The sequence below is a fragment of the Pseudonaja textilis genome, chromosome 2, assembly GCF_049901715.1.
Source record: "Pseudonaja textilis isolate UNSWEBS1 chromosome 2, rPseTex1.2, whole genome shotgun sequence".
In the NCBI taxonomy this organism is placed as follows: domain Eukaryota; kingdom Metazoa; phylum Chordata; class Lepidosauria; order Squamata; family Elapidae; genus Pseudonaja; species Pseudonaja textilis.
Window position 1 is genome coordinate 62,561,086 of NC_141991.1, and position 17,244 is coordinate 62,578,329.

General features: G+C 40.7%; 1 protein-coding gene across 4 annotated transcripts in view; it reads right to left on the reverse strand.

Moving 5' to 3' along the window:
- BSN (bassoon presynaptic cytomatrix protein) overlaps window positions 1-17,244 on the reverse strand; it is a 237,927-nt gene that overhangs the window by 188,314 nt on the left and 32,369 nt on the right. The gene's annotated exons all lie outside the window — the stretch shown is intronic.

The window sequence follows — 17,244 nt, forward strand, 5'->3', positions numbered from 1 at the left end:
CCTCCCTGGCGTGGTTCCGTATTTTGATGACATATTGGTGTCAGCCAGGGACAGACCTCAACTTCTCCTCAGAGTCAGAGCGGTATTGGATAGGTTCAGGCAGCATGGCCTCAAACTAAAAAGGGAGAAGTGTGCCATCGCCACTAAGCAGGTGGACTTTCTTGGATATAAAATAGACGCCTCAGGCATCCACCCGGTGGAATCTAAAGTCAAAGCCATTCACGAGGCACCCACTCCTTCTTCCAAGTCAGAGTTACAGGCTTTCCTGGGTTTGCTAAATTTCTATGCATCGTTCTTACCCCACAAAGCGTCAGTAGCAGAACCACTGCATAGACTTCTAGACAAAAACACTCCATGGTATTGGGGACCCAAAGAGGATTACGCCTTTAAGGCAGTTAAATCGCTGCTCACCTCGGACGCTGTCCTAATACAATTTGACCAACACCTTCCTCTAGTCTTAGCAGCAGACGCCTCACCTTTCAGGATTGGGGCTGTTTTGAGTCACAGACTGCCCAACGGCTCTGAAGCTCCAATCGCATTCTTTTCGAGAACATTTTCACCAACTGAACGTAACTACAGCCAAATTGACAAAGAGGCCCTAGCCGCCGTAGCTGTGGTCAAAAAATTCCATGAATTCCTTTTTGGTCACAATTTCGAACTTGTCACAGACCACAAACCACTGTTGGGGCTTCTCTCAGGTGAAAAGCAGACACCGCAAGTCTTGTCCCCTAGGATGACTAGGTGGACCTTATTCCTGGCGGCTTACTCATACAAACTAGTTCATCGTCCAGGAAAACACCTTAGCCACGCCAACGCTCTCAGCCGCTGCCCGTTGCCAGCACCCGTGGAGGACCCGGCCCGGTACATGCCATTTTCGATGCCAGTGAGTTCAACATTCCAGTCACTACTGGCGACATCGCCCTCCACTCCAAAAAAGACAAACTCATTGCCCAGGTTCTGGACTGGGTACGGAGGGGGTGGCCGGGCAACGATCTCTCAACTGAATTCTCACCGTTTAAAACCGCCAGCAAGAACTTTCCAGTTTGCAGGGCTGCCTATTATGGGGGACCAGAGTTGTCATTCCAGAACCACTGCACACCCGTCCTGAAGGCGTTACACGAGGGACATCCGGCATCGTCCGGATGAAAGCGTTGGCTCTCGGAGTTACGTCTGGTGGCCGGGCATGGACGACGAAATAGCAAAATGGGTAAACTCCTGCCGTCCCTGTCAGGAATCCAGGCCAGCACCGCCAATCACCACCCCAACCAAATGGGAAAGTGCCAACGCACCGTGGTCACGTTTGCACATTGACTTGGCCGGGCCATTCCACGGCAAGACTTTCCTGGTGGTCGTTGATTCATTCTCAAAATGGATCGATGTGGCCCTCCTGCTCGCGACCACCACCCGAGCAATTGCCCAGGCTCTGACCCGCCTATTTGTTACACACGGTCTGCCTGACACCATAGTCTCAGACAATGGGCCCCAATTTACGTCCACAGAATTCAGTCGGTATGTCACCAACCTGGGCATCCGACATATACTGACGGCTCCCTTTCACCCCGCTAGCAATGGGTTGGCGGAGAGAGCCGTTAGGATAGCAAAAGAGGCGTTGGCAAGATTCACTCAAGACGACTGGCACTCCAGACTCTCTCGTTTTCTTTTAAGCCAACACTCGACCCCATGCACTGTCACAAATAAGTCTCCAGCCGAGCTACTGATGGGCAGACGTCTAAGGACGGTGTTAGATAGACTGCATCCCCACTATTGCCCTGACACACCAATTGGGTCTAACAGTAGGATCAGGAGTTTTGTATTACAGGACCGAGTGTTTGTCCGGAACTACGCGGGCGATCCATTGTGGGTACCCGGGAGGATCGTGGCCATCACCGGTCCGAGATCATACCGCATCCAGCTGGAGGACGGGCACGTCTGGCGGAGACATCTGGACCAGATAAGAAGTCGCCAGAGCGAATTTGCCAACTCCAACCCAGGGACTCCAGGGACACTCCAGTCGCCCCTCCCGAATCCGAGTTGGGACCACCAGAGTGACCAGCCTCCGCCGGCCGAACCGAGGGAACCGACGGTAGACTGGGACCGCCCGCCAGAGTCGCCAGCCTTACCGTCCAATGACACTACCGGGTTGCGTGACAATGACAGTTCAACAATCCAACCCGAAGACTGCGGTCATTCCCAGACTCCAGGCCGAGTTCCGGATCGATCCTGTGCTCCAGCAAGCCCTGTTCCTGGCTCACCGAACTCTGTGCCAGTTTGTGACTCACCAGAATTGCGCCGGTCAGGGCGCTCACACAGGCCACCCGCTTACTTAAAAGACTATTCGTGTTCGTATCTGGGGGAAGGGTGTTATGTCCCGGGACTGACACAAGTTCCCCATCAGGTCCGTTACTTCCGCGGGGCGTTAGCAGCCCCATTGGCTGGCTCCCTCGACAGCCGGTTATAAAAGCCGGCTGCGAGGTCGAGCCAGCTGGTGTTCGCTGGTAGTCTGCCTGGTTAGAAGCAGACGCGACAGCCCCCTTTATTCCCCTGAATAAAGTGTGTTATTGGGAATGCTCTGGTGTGGCCTCCCCTTTTTCCAATCCATAACAGTACCTGAGACTATCCATGCTGATTATGCACAGATTGCTTCCGGTGGTTGTGGAAACTTCTGCATTTTTACAATATATATAGGTATAAAAATGTCAAATGTTGTTATTAAGTCCTCTGCTCTTTTATCTGTGGCTGGTTGTTTGTATCTCTCTCTCCCCCCAGCTTTTGTCTAACTTTTATCCCATTTTGACAGCTAACACTTGTGGATCTTTAAAGCACTTGCTGATGTCTAATAAACAAAAATACAGGTAGTCCTAGACTTACAACAGTTCCTTTAGCGACCGTTCAAATTTACCACAGCACTGAAAAAAGTGATTTGTGAATGTTTTTCACACGAACGACCGTTGCAGCAGCCTCTTGGTCATGTGACCAAAATTGGGATGCTTGGCAACTGACTCACATTTATGACAGTTGCAGTGTCCTGGAATCATGTGGTCTCCTTTGGCGACCATCTGCAGAAGCAAAATCAATGGGGAAGCCAGCCTCACTTAACAGCTGTGTTATTAACTTAACAGTTGTAGTGATTCACTTAACAACTGTGGCAAGAAAGGTCCATAAAATGGGGGCAAAATTCACTTAACAACTATCTCACTTAGCAACAGAAATTTTGGACTCAATTGTGGTCATAGGTCAAAGGACTACTTGGTTTTTTTTTTTCAAGCTGTACTAAATGGTGGGCTCTGATCTGGCCATAGGGACTTACCGGACTGTGTCGGGTGCAAACAAAACTGGAAATGACCAACAGTCATTTTCCAACACATGCAGTTTAATTTCTTCAACACTTTATACTTTTTAAAAAAATTCTGGTTGCTTAAAATAGCCTTTCTGTCACCTCAGGTGACACAGCAATTACAAAACTACCATCAGGAATAAACTAACCATGCATCATTGCAACAGAAAAATATTGGAGCTAAACCTTCATTCCTGGCAACTTTTCAAGATGAGGTTCTTTCTTAGAAATGAGAAACATTTTTTGGTTTATTTTTTAGTTAAGTATCAGTACGGTGGCCCCATGCTTTCTCTTCTTTTAATTAGCCTCCCAATGCAATAATTGGGTAACGGGAAAGGTTTATTTCTTCGCTCTACCTGCTTAGGGCATAAAATCCATGCTCCCTTGAACACAGAAAAATTAGAATGGCATAGATTTTTTAAAAACTTCCTCTTTTATGACTTAGGGCAATGTATATTAAAATAAAATAGAATACTTAACATACTTCAAAATAAACAATACATGCAAACTTTTAAAAACAACAGCAGTTCTAAAAAACCCTATACAGTATGAACACTGGACCCAATTAAAGTTAATCGGGGAGAGCATTTTAAAGCTAGAGAGCTGCCATGAGAGAACACAGAGAAGGTTATCTGATTATTATTTTAAAGACCAAACCAGTAACATGTGCAAAAAGATGCTCCAACTGGTGATTCCATATGGGTATGTGGCAGAGGTTCTGACCAGTTCTGCAGAACCGGTAGCGGAAATTTTGAGTAGTTCAGACAACCGGCAAATAATTATGGCCCCGCCCTATCTATTCTCTGCCTCCTGAGTCCCAGCTCATTGGCTGGGTCTTCTTTTGTTGCCCTGAACAGGAGAATGGAGCTGGAAAGCAGGTTAGTGGGGTGGGGAGGGAATGGAGATTTTGCAGTAACCTTCCCTCAGGAATGGAGTGGGAATGGAGATTTTAGCGTATCCTTCTCCTGCCACGCCCACCAAGCCACGCCCACAGAACCGGTAGTAAAAAAAAATTAAATGCCACCACTGGTATGACGCTATGTTTACGCTTTCAGTTTAAATTCCTTTCCTATGAATTATCCACCCAGAACTGATATTGTCAATGAGCAATATGCCATAATCCCTGGATAGTTGTCCCAATAGGTGCCAGATGTTGCTCATACTTTAATTGCCTCTAATGTGTCATTTTGCTGTCTGGTCACTGAGATTAGAGTGAGATCTTCTTAGACAGCTTTAGAGTCAATTTGAATTTTCACTAAACAGAATAATTAGATATAATCTGCAATCTTGAGAGCTAGTTTAGTGTAGTGGTTAAAGTGTTGGCCTAGAAACCAGTGGCTGGGAATTCTAGTCTCGCTTTAGGAATGAAAAACTAGCTGTGAGTCAGTCACTCTCACTCAGCCCTACTCCCTTACCTCACAGGGGTGTTGTGGGCAAAATAGAAAGAGGAAGGACTATTGATAAGTTTGCAACCTTGAGTTATATATGAAAAAAGGCAAAATAAAAATATATTTAAAAATCTTTTATAATCTGTTTCCCGATCATCTTAGATTCCAAGTTATTTACAGAATGATTCAATATCTACCTCATTGTTACAAGGGTTCTATTCTTTGCTTTTTAATAACTTACTAATAAAACTGCATTTCATGGTCTTGCTCGGAGTTTCTAAAATATTATTTTCTAAAAAATAATATTTGCCCAATTATAATATCTCTTTTAATGAACTGGTTTGTCCCTGTGGCTGTACAATAATTCATGAACAGTTCTGCCCTTGTGACTGTACAACCATTGAAATAGTTTTACACCTTATTCTGTGTTTATAGTTATAACTGATATGTGCATCGACTTCATTTTATCTTTTTTGCTGCCTTTCTCTGGATGTTTAAATAATTTGTATGTTTCTCACCTTTTATCCGATAAGTAGCTTTGTATTAGTAGTAAGGTAGCTAGATTCTCTGTGCCTGAAATAAATCCTCACAAAAGATTATTACGGATTTTCCTGTTATCTGAAAGTAAATTATATAGTATATTCTCTGTCAGCACTTCATGCATTTATACACTGGGAATTGGGTTCCTGCTCTGAGACCAAAATAAAGTTATTTATAAATTGGTTGGGAATGGTGAGAATTGCAGCCCAACATAGTCTAAGGAAAGCATCCTAGAAAGGAATAATATTTTCTTAGTCCATGATCTTCAGGCTGGTGGTTTTGGCTTTGTGCTTGTGCGATCAAAGCGTGATCAGAGCTGCTGTCTTTCTATAAATACTGCTGGGTAGGTTGGCTGTGTTGTCATTTCTTGATTGGTTGATGGAGTTGATGTTTGCAGATTGGTTGGCTTTTTGGTAAGAACATGTGTGGCTGAGGTATCGGCTGTGTGTCTGTCAGCCTCCTGTGTTGTAATGACCTGGGTAATGAGCTGTGTGATGACCTTCTGAGTTCTATTGTTGTGACATCCTGGGTCTTGTGCTGTAATCTCCTGGGTCATTGGCTGTGTTGTAACACCCTGAGGTTTTGTGGTGTAACCTCCTGAGGTATCCTGTTTATTCATGTTATGGGGGTGTTTCTCTATTTCAATGGCTTCCCTGATTATTCTCTTGTTGAAGTGTTCAGTATTGGAGATTAATTTGGTTCCCTAAAAATTAATTTCATGTCCTGTGGCTTTAAGGTGCTGGAAAAGTGGGGAAGTATTTTCTTCTTTTCTGACTGTGTCCTTGTGTTCTGTGATGCGTGCATTTATTCTCCTGTTGGTTTGTCTAATGTATGTGGCTGGGCAATTGTTGCATAAACTCCTTGGTTTTCTAGCTGGATCTTGTCTTTGGGATTTCTTAGGATGTTGGCTATTTTTTGGTCAGTGCCGAAGGCTGTCCTGATATTGTGTTTGTGGAGAATTTTGCTGATTTTATCTGTGGTGCCTTTGATATAGGGGAGGAGGGCGATACCGTTGTCCTGTTCTGTGTCTCAGTTTCTGGGGGGTGTCTCCCTTAGGATTAGGTTGGTAATTGTGCTTCTTTGGAATCCGTTGGAAATTAATACATTAGTGAGGGTGTGTAATTCTGTTCTCAGGTGGTCTTTGTCAGCTAGGCATTTGGTTCTGGAGATGAGGGTCTTGGTTACAGAGTCAATCTGTGCAGGGTGGTGATGGGATTGTGTGTTTAAGTAGCAGTTGGTGTGTGTTCTCCTCTGGTGGATGGTGTGTCCTAGGAAGCCATTGGTTTTTTTGTAAATTAGGACATCCAGGAAGGGAAGTTGGTTGTTGGCTTCTGTTTCCATGGTGAATTGTATTTTGGGGTGTAGGCTGTTGAGGTGTGTGAGGAAGTTGTTCAGTTTTTCTTTCCTGTGTGGCCAAATTACGAAGGTGTCATCTACATATCTAAGCCAGAGTTTGGGTTTGGGTTTGGATTTGTCTAGAGCATTGATTTCAAAGTGTTCCATGCATAGGTTAGTGATGACAGATGAGAGGGGTGATCCCATAGGTGCTCCTTCTATCTGTTTGTATCTTTGTCCATTGTGGATGAAGTATGTATTGGTTAGGCAGTGGTTGGTCAGATCTAGGATGTGCTTAGGGGGTTGTATTTGTTTTGGATGGCTGTCAAGGCTTCTTTAATAGGTACTTGGGTGAAGAGGGATATGACATCAAAGCTCACGAATAGGTCGCCGGGTTGTAGGTTTTGTTTCTTTATTGTTTCTATGAAGTGGAAAGAGTTTGTACATGTGAGGTGATGGATTCTGTGTAGGGCTGGAGTTGTTTGGGGAGAAATTTGGCAAGATTCTGTAGAGGTGAGCCTATGGAGCTGACTATGGGTCTGAGTGGTGTTCCTTCTTTGTGTATCTTGGGGAGGCCACAGAGTTTAGGGCATCTGGATGATTTTTTCTCTGGGGATGATATATATCACTCTGAGAAGCACAGAGCCGAAGGCACAAGCCTGAAGATGATGAATGAAACGTTCATCGAAACGTTGCCTAGATACTTCCAATCTTACGCGGGAGAAAACCCGAATAACCAAAGATCCATATATATATATGTGTATTAGGAATGGTGTCAGAAACTAGTTACAACACCACTGCAATAATGTTTGGTTATATGGATATAATATTTGCAACATGTTTTAAACAAGATGCAAAACTTCAGAAGACCAGCAAGATAAAGGGGCTAAACAAATATTGCCTGACGGGAATATAAAGAAATTTTGGACTCTAAGGCAGAAATGACAGTCAAAATGTAAATGCAATTGAGTAACTGAGAGGAATATTAGTTCTTTAGTTTTCACTATACCCTTGGACATTTCTATCCAATTTGAAATTCAGATCTGATGTTGTTTCCCTCCCCACATCCCCAGAAAATAAAAGTTTTGAATAAATACTTATTTATTCAAATGATAGAGTGTTTGGAAAAATAAAAATAAAAACCCTTTCATGATGGAGAAAAAAAAACACCTCAAGGACTTTATGAGGATTCAGGAATAGTGGTGATTACATGAACACACTTAAACCATATTATTTTTGAGCAAATAAAAGTAAGACTAAACTTTTAGTTTAAAAAGTATTAAATATGTAAAGTTATTTTCTGCAGCAATGTAGGACTGAATAAAACTTCAGCATTTATTTGGAAATCTACTAGTAATGCATACGGCCCCAGCATTTTTACCAACCTCTTAGCAGGCATTTAGTGGGAAGTAGAGTTTCAGTAAAGGGAGGCACTGGATTCCATACAATCATCATTAAAGGAGCTACCTGTGGCTGCGTGTCACCTGAATCCATCTATGGATTTCAGTTCTCAGGTCCTTGCAGCTGACATTAGAGCTTTGTGGGTGCAAATATTAAATTCCCTATTTAATTAGAAACAACTGAGATAATTTTAAAGGCCAATATCACAAATGCATGCTTCAATGACCAACTAAAATCACAAGCTTGAGACCTTGGAGCATTTGTATATTCTTGTTCAATGTTGTCTATGCTGTCCTTGGCAAAACAGCAATTGCAGAGTTGAAAACATGCTGTTTTTAATGCCTCCAAAGTTGTTCCCCTTGCCACCTGCTGCTTTAATTACTTTTCACCCCCATGTTTACTCTCCCACAATAAAACCCACATGCCTCCTTTTTGTGTGTGAAGAAAATGGAAATGTTTCAATCTGAGCAAACTATATTATTTATCATGTTTCTTAAAATGTCTCGGAACTTCAACTTAGTCTTATTCATTTCCTGTATCACAGGCAAAAATGTGTGGATGGCACAATCTTAAAAGGACTGTCAGTAAAGCTAATTGCTTCATTCTTTGGGAATAATGTAACCCACACTTTTTCATTAGCACTTATCTCATCTTTCTGCTTTGCTGTAACAGTATTTTTGTCATTTTCCCCAAATCCACATACCAGCAAAAAAAAAGAGGGGGGAGGAGGGGGGAGAGTGGGAAAATGATTTGATCTGTTTGTACAAAAGGAACATTGGAGATTATGAATAATTTTGGAGACAATGCTCATTATATAATGATGATAGCTTGTAACTGCAATTTTAAAGTCTTAAATAGTATATTGCATAATTATAATGGATCACAGAAATACAGCTGAGAACTACAATATCATATAAAGTATGATTTGCTTGCAGCTCTTTTTTAAAGATGCCAAAATTTAAATGTCATCCAAAAAAATAAATAAATCCCAAATGAGAAAGAACTGTAAAAGTGGTGTGTTTAGTTCAGACAAAAGCTAGGTAAAACAGCAGAGTAGCAAAAAATGGATCTGCTATAAAAAGAAAGCCAGATACAGATTTATTTCTCATGTTGAAGATAGTCGGAAATCAGCACTGTCAACTAGTTAATACTGGTCTCTGGAATTCAAAGAATGAGAACAAGCGATGAAGCAAAAGGATTAGAAAGAGTTTCAAAGATGTTAACAAACATTGATATAATCTGCCTAAAATGCAGAACACCTCCATGTGCCTTTCTGCACTATGAAGAGAAGCAAAAGTTTGCATGGGAATGGAAAAAAATAGCAACTTACCAAAAATTAGGCAAAGGCACAACGCAGGCAAGTTGGATGGCATGCATGCCTGGTAAGGAGTGAGTGGTCAGGGAGGGGAGGAGAGGGGCCAGCCAGTGGCATGATATGCCAGTTCTCCGAACTGCACAGAATTGTAACAACTGGTTCTATAGAACTGGTCCGACCAGGTAGAATCCCACCCCTGAGGCAGTGTCACATTCTTACACATAGCCATTTCAATTCTTTTGACAAACATTCATTCCTCACACCAGATTACGTATTACCAGTACTACCACATCATAATTCTTCCCCATTCATTTCCGATCTTTATTCAATTTTCTACCAAGGAACATAATTCATCTACTTTTACTAGTCTTTTGAATTTAAACACAACTATCCTTGTCTCCGATACACTAACTCAATTCTGTGGTTGCAATTGCATTGTAAATCATTCATATTCTCAGCTAACAAGCGTGGCATTATCTGTATAAAAAATGTTCATGTCCCTAACCCACTGACTGTTAATATCACCCAGAGCATTTCTTATACATTAATTCATAAATACATTAAACAGCCTAAAGTACATCACACATGTTCATATTACTCCTTCTCAGTAGTGAACCATTTGTTAAGCATTTTATTTATTCTCATGCATGCTTTATTTCTGTCATAAACTATTCTTCTTGTGGTCACTTTCAACTCCATATTTATTTAAAAATTCAAGTTGATCCCTGTATCACATGATTTCTCTAAATCAGGGGTGTCAAACTCAATTTCATTGAGGGCCGCATCAATGTTTGACATCAGGGGCTGGGTGTACATGGCCAGAGTGGGCATGGACAGCCCGGCATCACTCGTGTTGGGGACACCTGTGGTAAGGTGGCTGGGGGGGATCCAGGGGTGGGATTCTACCAGTTCGCACCTATTCACTAGAACTGGTTGTTAACATTCTAAGCAGTTCGGAGAACCAGTTGTTGGAAGAAATTACTGGCCTAATCCTGTAAGGAAGGCAGGAAGAAAACATTCTGGTGTTGCTTACAGAAACTGCCTCTCCGTTAGCCCTTATTACATTCTTGGCAGGACAAGACTTCCTGTCTCTGGAACATCTCTGGAGTTTTTTCCCCCTCCTTTGCTGGTACTTTGCTTGTGTGGAGTGACCATTCAAAGTTACAATGGCACTGAAAACAGTGACTTATGACCATTTTTCACACTTATGACTGTTGCAGCATCCCCACAGTCAAGAAGATGTGTGCCTCGATGTGAGTGATATTGAGTTGGCCCCACCCAGCCAATAACATGACCACCAAGCCAAGTCCACTCAGTCACCACCAAGCCACGCCCACAGAACCGGTTGTTAAAAATTTGAATCCCACCCCTGGGGGATCCTCCTGTAGCCCTCTGCCAGAAAAAACAGAGTTCGGCTATGGCCCTCCCAAGCTCTGTTTTCATTGGCAGAGGGTTGCAGGAGGCTGTTACGGCCAAAAACGCAGTCTGGGAGGGCCACGCACAGCCTTCCTAAGCTCCATTTTTGCTGGCAGATGCACTGCGGGCTGATCCTTCACTATTTCCAGGGTGGCCCCGCGGGTCAGATCTAAGCACTTTGCAGACCGGATTCGGCTCGTGGGCAGGGCTGTCTTAACGCATGAGCCTGATGGGTGCTTGCCCATGGGCCCAACGAGCATAGGGGCCCCATACTAACCTGTGTATGTTAACCTTTCATTGCACCTTGTGTTATATAAATACAGCAACATATTTATTACATATTTATTTGTTGGAAGTGCCAATAACATAAATATATGTTTAATTTTATTGACCATTTACATTTTTGTTCCTGTGAGTAGTTGTTGCAGAGGCCCCAATACACTGATTTGCCTGGAGTCCATAATGCTGTTAAGACAGCCCTGCCCATGGGCTTTGAGTTTGACACCCCTACTCTAAATAAATGTATGCTAAATTTTATTTTTTTCTCACTGTTATAAATTTCTCAATAACCTGCTGATGAGCTGAAAAATCTGGTCTGTGCTACCTTATGGGCTTCCCATAAGAATTCTGCAAAAGTCCTTCTCAGCATATTTAATACTCTAATCTCCCTGTAGTTTTTATATTCTTGCTATTTTCTCCTTTGTATAGGGAACAATCGTGGCATTCTTCCAGTGTCAGACACACTATTCTTACACAAATTAAATAGGTCATATAGCCAATGTACAGTATATTCACATTTGTATATATCCTCCTTTATTTATCAAATTCATATTCTCACAAGAACTGACTCTGGGCAGCATGCAGCAAAAAGTATAAAAGTATAAAATAAAAGGCTTAAAAGTCAAACACAGTCATATTCAATTCTTTTTTTAACAAGAGATTCACTCAGCAATGGAACCATCTCAAGATTTCACCAGTTCCCTGAGATCCCCAGGTCTGATGACAAAGGGCCTTGAGAGACTTCTGGAAAATAAGGAGCTCACTTCAGGTGGTGGGGAAATATTCCCTAAGGTGAGTTGCCATGATAGGAAAGGCTTTCCTGCCAGGTCTGATTTGGGATGAGGGATGAAGGGCTTTAAAGTTCAAAACCAGCACCTTGAATTGGAGCTGGAAGCAGAGTGGCAACAGATGCGGATCCCAGAGCAGAAGTATAATACTGATATATGCTGTTCGAGAAGCCTACATAATTGTTCACACTGCTGCATTTTGCACCAGTTGAAGCTTCCAGACGCTCTTCAAGGGCAGCCCCATGCAGAGCATAATACAGTAATCCATTTGGATTACACCATCTACACTTGAAACCTTATCATTTTCCAATATTCGACATATGATTTCTTTTTCATCATTCTTCTTCTTTGACACTTAACATTTACAATATTTGTTTCTATTCCACTCTTCTGTTTCTATGCACATTACCTCAAACTTTCCTTCCGGCACTCTCTCATTTCAGTTTCATCACTTTTATTTTTAATCCCATACATTTTGCTAATGACTCCTTGTTTAGCCCTCTTTACCCATTTTCTATCTTCAAATAGTTTTCCATATAGGACCTGTACTATTACTATTTTAATCATTCTATTCTCATTATACTTTCGTTCCTTTAGTTTTCTTCCATGTGCCTTTGGTTTTATAATATACAATGTTTAAATAAATGAAATAATGTTGTCTTTCAAATTTGGTATTATATACTGAACCAAGGGTCTTTCCTTTTTCTTCTGTCCTGTGATTATATCTCAGATTGAGCTGTCACTCACTAAGCAGGATAATGGCAATTATTCCCTTTATGTAGAGAAAGTCATCAGTTTACTTTTTAAATCAGAAAGAATAAAGGTGGCATGGTTAAAAAAAGATACCATATAACTTTCAAAAGTATATTCTACATAGGTTCAGAATGAGTGCTAATCTAATTCATTACTATTCAAACACAGAGCAATTGAACAAATAAATGTTTTCTTTCATGGAATATAAATTAATTTGGGTGGAATAAAGACCTTGAAGCTTGCTCTGAATTTTACTTATTTAAATTTATATAGATTTTCCCCTGAATTTATTATTTTTGTTATAAATAACTCAAGGCAGTGAACATGCACAATATTTTTTTCCTCCTCCCATTTCCCCAACAACAATTCTGTGAGGTAGGTTGGACTCAGAGTGACTGGCCCAAAGACATCCAGCCAATTTTCATATATAAGGCAGGAGTAGAACTCACTGTCCTGATTTCTAACCTGGTGCCTTAGCTACTAGACCAAACTGTCTATATGTACATTACATTCTGAATAAATGTTTCCAGCATTGCAGATAATCAAAAGTCTTGCATGAGGTTCTCAAACATCATGATTTTCATGCATCTAAGTATTATTTGGCAAAAAGTGCACTTAAAACTGGCATTGGTGGAACTCTTTAAATAAACTTATATCACTTTCTTAAATGAATAAATGTTTGCCAACTTAAATTTTGGACATAAGCCATTTAAAAGTATAATGAATCAAGTTTGGAAAGAATTTTTTAGTCTATCAGCTGAGGAAGTAGAATCCAATTCCCAATTCAGAATATGTCATAAAAAATTGTCTTACAAAAATTTAGGCTCCTTATTCTCCTAGATAACAATTTTCTTATTTAGGGAAACTATTTCTGGCACTTTTCATATTTGTTTCTCATGGCCCCCATCTGTGTGGCCATTTTCCAAGAAATTACAAATAAGGTATTACATTAAAAGTAAACAAATTCACAGGGTGCTTGATCACTATTCTTTATAATAATATGATAATGAGTCATCGTGTTATTACTTATTTTGTATTATTTATATCACTATTTATATCTTCATAAAGATTGAAGATAGGACATAGATTTTAAGCAACTGTTATGGTTTTCTGTAATTCAAAATATATATTGAATTAAAAATAATAATTCAAAATATATTGATGATACTTTGAATTTAGAACTTTTTATTCTCAACCTTTTAATGCTCTTTAATAATATTCAAGAAATTCTGTTTTCATTCTCTAAATGGAATTCATTGGAAAATATATTTTGCCAAACATTAAGGCAAATATGCATTTAACACAACAGGGCATCATTCAAGCAGGGCTGCTATAGATATTACCAGGGGTGGGATTCAAATTTTTTAACAACCGGTTCTGTGGGCGTGGCTTAGGTGGTGGCCGTGGCTTGGTGATCATATGGCTGGGTGGACATGGCTTGGTGGTCATGTTATTGGCTGGGTGTGACCAACTCAATATCACCCACATCAAGGCATCCATCTCCTCGCCTGGCCTCTCATGACCGTGGGGATGCTGCAACAGTCGTAAGTGTGAAAAATGGTCAAAAGTCACTTTTTTCAGTGCCATTGTAACTTTGAATGGTCACTCCACACAAGCAAAGTACCAGCAAAGCAGGGGGAAAAAAACTCCAGAGAAGTTCCTGAGACAGGAAGTCTAGTCCTGCCAACAATGTAATAAGGGTTAAAGGAGAGGCAGTTTCTGTAAGCAACACCAGAATGTTTTCTTCCTGCCTTCCTTACAGGATTAGGCCAGTAATTTCTTTTAACAACTGGTTCTCCGAACTGCTTAGAATGTTAACCACCAGTTCTAGTGAATAGGTGCGAAATGGTAGAATCCCACGCCTGGGTATTACAGCATTGAAATAAATGGAAGTTGAATTGTAATTGTGGTTAGGGGGTTGCATCTTTGACCTGAGCAAGATCATAAAATAAATGTTACATAAAATAATTCATCCCATTTTAATTACAAATTAAAGACTGCTAGATGAAAGATGATGTATTCCAACATGTTTCATTGTTTCAGGGAGGCTCAATTTACCTACTGTTATATACAGTTTTGTAGAACTAAGGCAGCCCTTCCCAGTCTGGGATGCTTCAGATATGTTGAATTACAATTCCCCTAGCCAAAATATTCTGTCATGAGATCCCTGATATGGGGTGAGATGCTACCGGTTCTGCCTGGCTCAAAAGCTCTGAAGAGCAGCAGACACTGAACCAGTTCTGTGTTTGCTGCTGTTTGGCTCACCCACCCGCCTGGGCTCTTACCTGTCCTTTATTTCCTGCTTTTTCAACCTCAGCTGCTTTGCGTGGCACAGCTGAAGTTGAAAAAGCAGGAAAAAAGCGGCTTTTCAAATGCTGCTCACCTGTGTGCAGAGCTTTTCAGCTGTCCAGGCAGCACTGCTGAAGGTTTTTTACACGTGCACACGGAGGAGTAAAACGTAGTCACTGAACCAGTCATAACACCCGTTGAATCCCACCCCTGCCCTGATACATAGATACACTATGTGTCAGAGGTGGTATTCAGTAGGTTCTGACCAGCTCTGGAGAATCGGTAGTGGAAATTTTGAGTAGTTCGGAGAACTGGCAAATACCACCTATGACTGGAGAATTTACAGTATCCTTCCCCTGCCACGCCCAGAGAACAGGTAGTAAAAAAAATTGAATCCCACCACTGCTATGTATTTATAGTGAAGAACATAACATGGTGGCACAATATACTGCTCCAGCCAGTATCTTTCAAATGACATCCATGTTCATCCCACTGCATCCATTCTCATACTTCTTGGGAGATCTAGAGTTGCTTAATAGTTGGATGTGTAGACTTTCCATCTTTCCAAAACTATATAGAATCTGAGTTTTGCATGACAGCAGTTCAGACATTTATTGTTACTGTTTAATAATAATCTTAGGGCAATCAGAGCTGAGACTGTAACATGCAAAAAAAGATTTTAATCCTTAGTTGAATGCTACATTTCTGATAAAATTTGCTCTTTATCACAAGAAAAAGATATTGGCATTAAATTGGAGCAGTGATATTTCCTGGGGCTATGATCAAGAAAGGCCCAAATATGCTACTGCCCATTCCTTTATTCTACAGTTCCACTCCCCAATTGCTTCTCCTATCGCAGTGATTGCTATTAACAACAGATGCATTAAAGATAATCAAACATTTTCACATATTGCCTAATTTGATTATGATTATAGAACCTACATTTATTTTTCATTTAGAATGGGTAGTTGCTATGGGAGTTCAACCCCTTTGCCAATTGACATCCAACAGAAAGTAATGTTTTTTTTCACTGAAGATATTAATAGGTTAATAGATATCTGTGTGCCTCAGAATAGGAGGCACATAAATATTTTAAGAGATTAAGAAAAAAAAATCTTAGTGTTTTTAAGTGTCATAGATTGCAGACTGAACACAAGGAAAGTGTGGTGTTCTTGGAGCGAAAGGTCTACCTATAAAAATATCTGCACATCATTTGGTGTTAATAAATAACATAATGATTTATTCTCTGGTGAAAGGTCATTTGCATTAGCCCATTAAAAATATCTTTCTAACCTCATTATGAAATTTGAGCTCTCACTCAGATCAACAGCCATGCAACCACACCATGAACCATGATGTCTATTTTTATTCAGCCATGTTACCATAAACTATATCTTATTGTACTCTTAATTTCATTCCGATTTCAGCAATAACAAACTGTGCTGGGGAGACTACATAATTTCAGAAACTACACTGCTGGTTTTAAGGTTTTATTTCTCATCATCTGAGCAGTTAAAAAAGTATACCAAACAAATGGGATAAAGATAACACAATCATGGGCCATTCGTTAAATGACCATTCAAAGTTACAACAGCACTGAAAAAAAGGTAACTTATGGCTGTTTTTCACACTTATGACCGTTGCAGCATCCCCACAATCACACGATCAACATTTGGCTGCTTGGCAACTGTCATGTATTTATGATAGTTGGGGTGTCATGAAATCATCTTTTGGGACCTTCTAGCAAGCAAAGTCAATGGGGAGGCCAGAATCACTTTGCAACTGTGTTACTAACTTAATAACTGCAGTGGTTCACTCTACAACGGTGGCTGTGGCAAGTAAAGTTGTAAAATGGGGCAAAACTCACTTGACGACTGCCTTGCTTAGCAATGGAAATTTGGGGTTCAACTGTGGTCCTTAAGCTGTGGTCCTTAAGCTTACCCTGTATTACATATAGAATATCTTTATTCTTTATTCTGTTTATTTCTGTTCATTATATATGCGTCCTTTTATTTCGTGTTTTGATGCGTATTATCAAACCAAAAGGACAAAAGGAAAAGATACTTAAAAATACCGAAGCATGCAAATCAGGTAGAGCTGTAGAATCCATAGAAAACAGCCCTCACAGTTGTGCTGACGATACTAATAAATCAGGACAATTTGCTGCTTTGATTTCTTGAGAAAGGTCATTGAAAACATCTACTAAGAATAAAACATAGGAAGTTTGAACAAAGTATAAGACTAAACACTTATTGTGAGAATCAGCACAGATTCTATGATATATACAGTATAACAGATGGGAATATTGTATTGGAAAGACACTGAGATTCACCTCCTATAAACAATCCTAAATTTCCCAATTTCCTATTCTCCTTGATCTACTCGGCCAGCAGATAAAATGCTTCT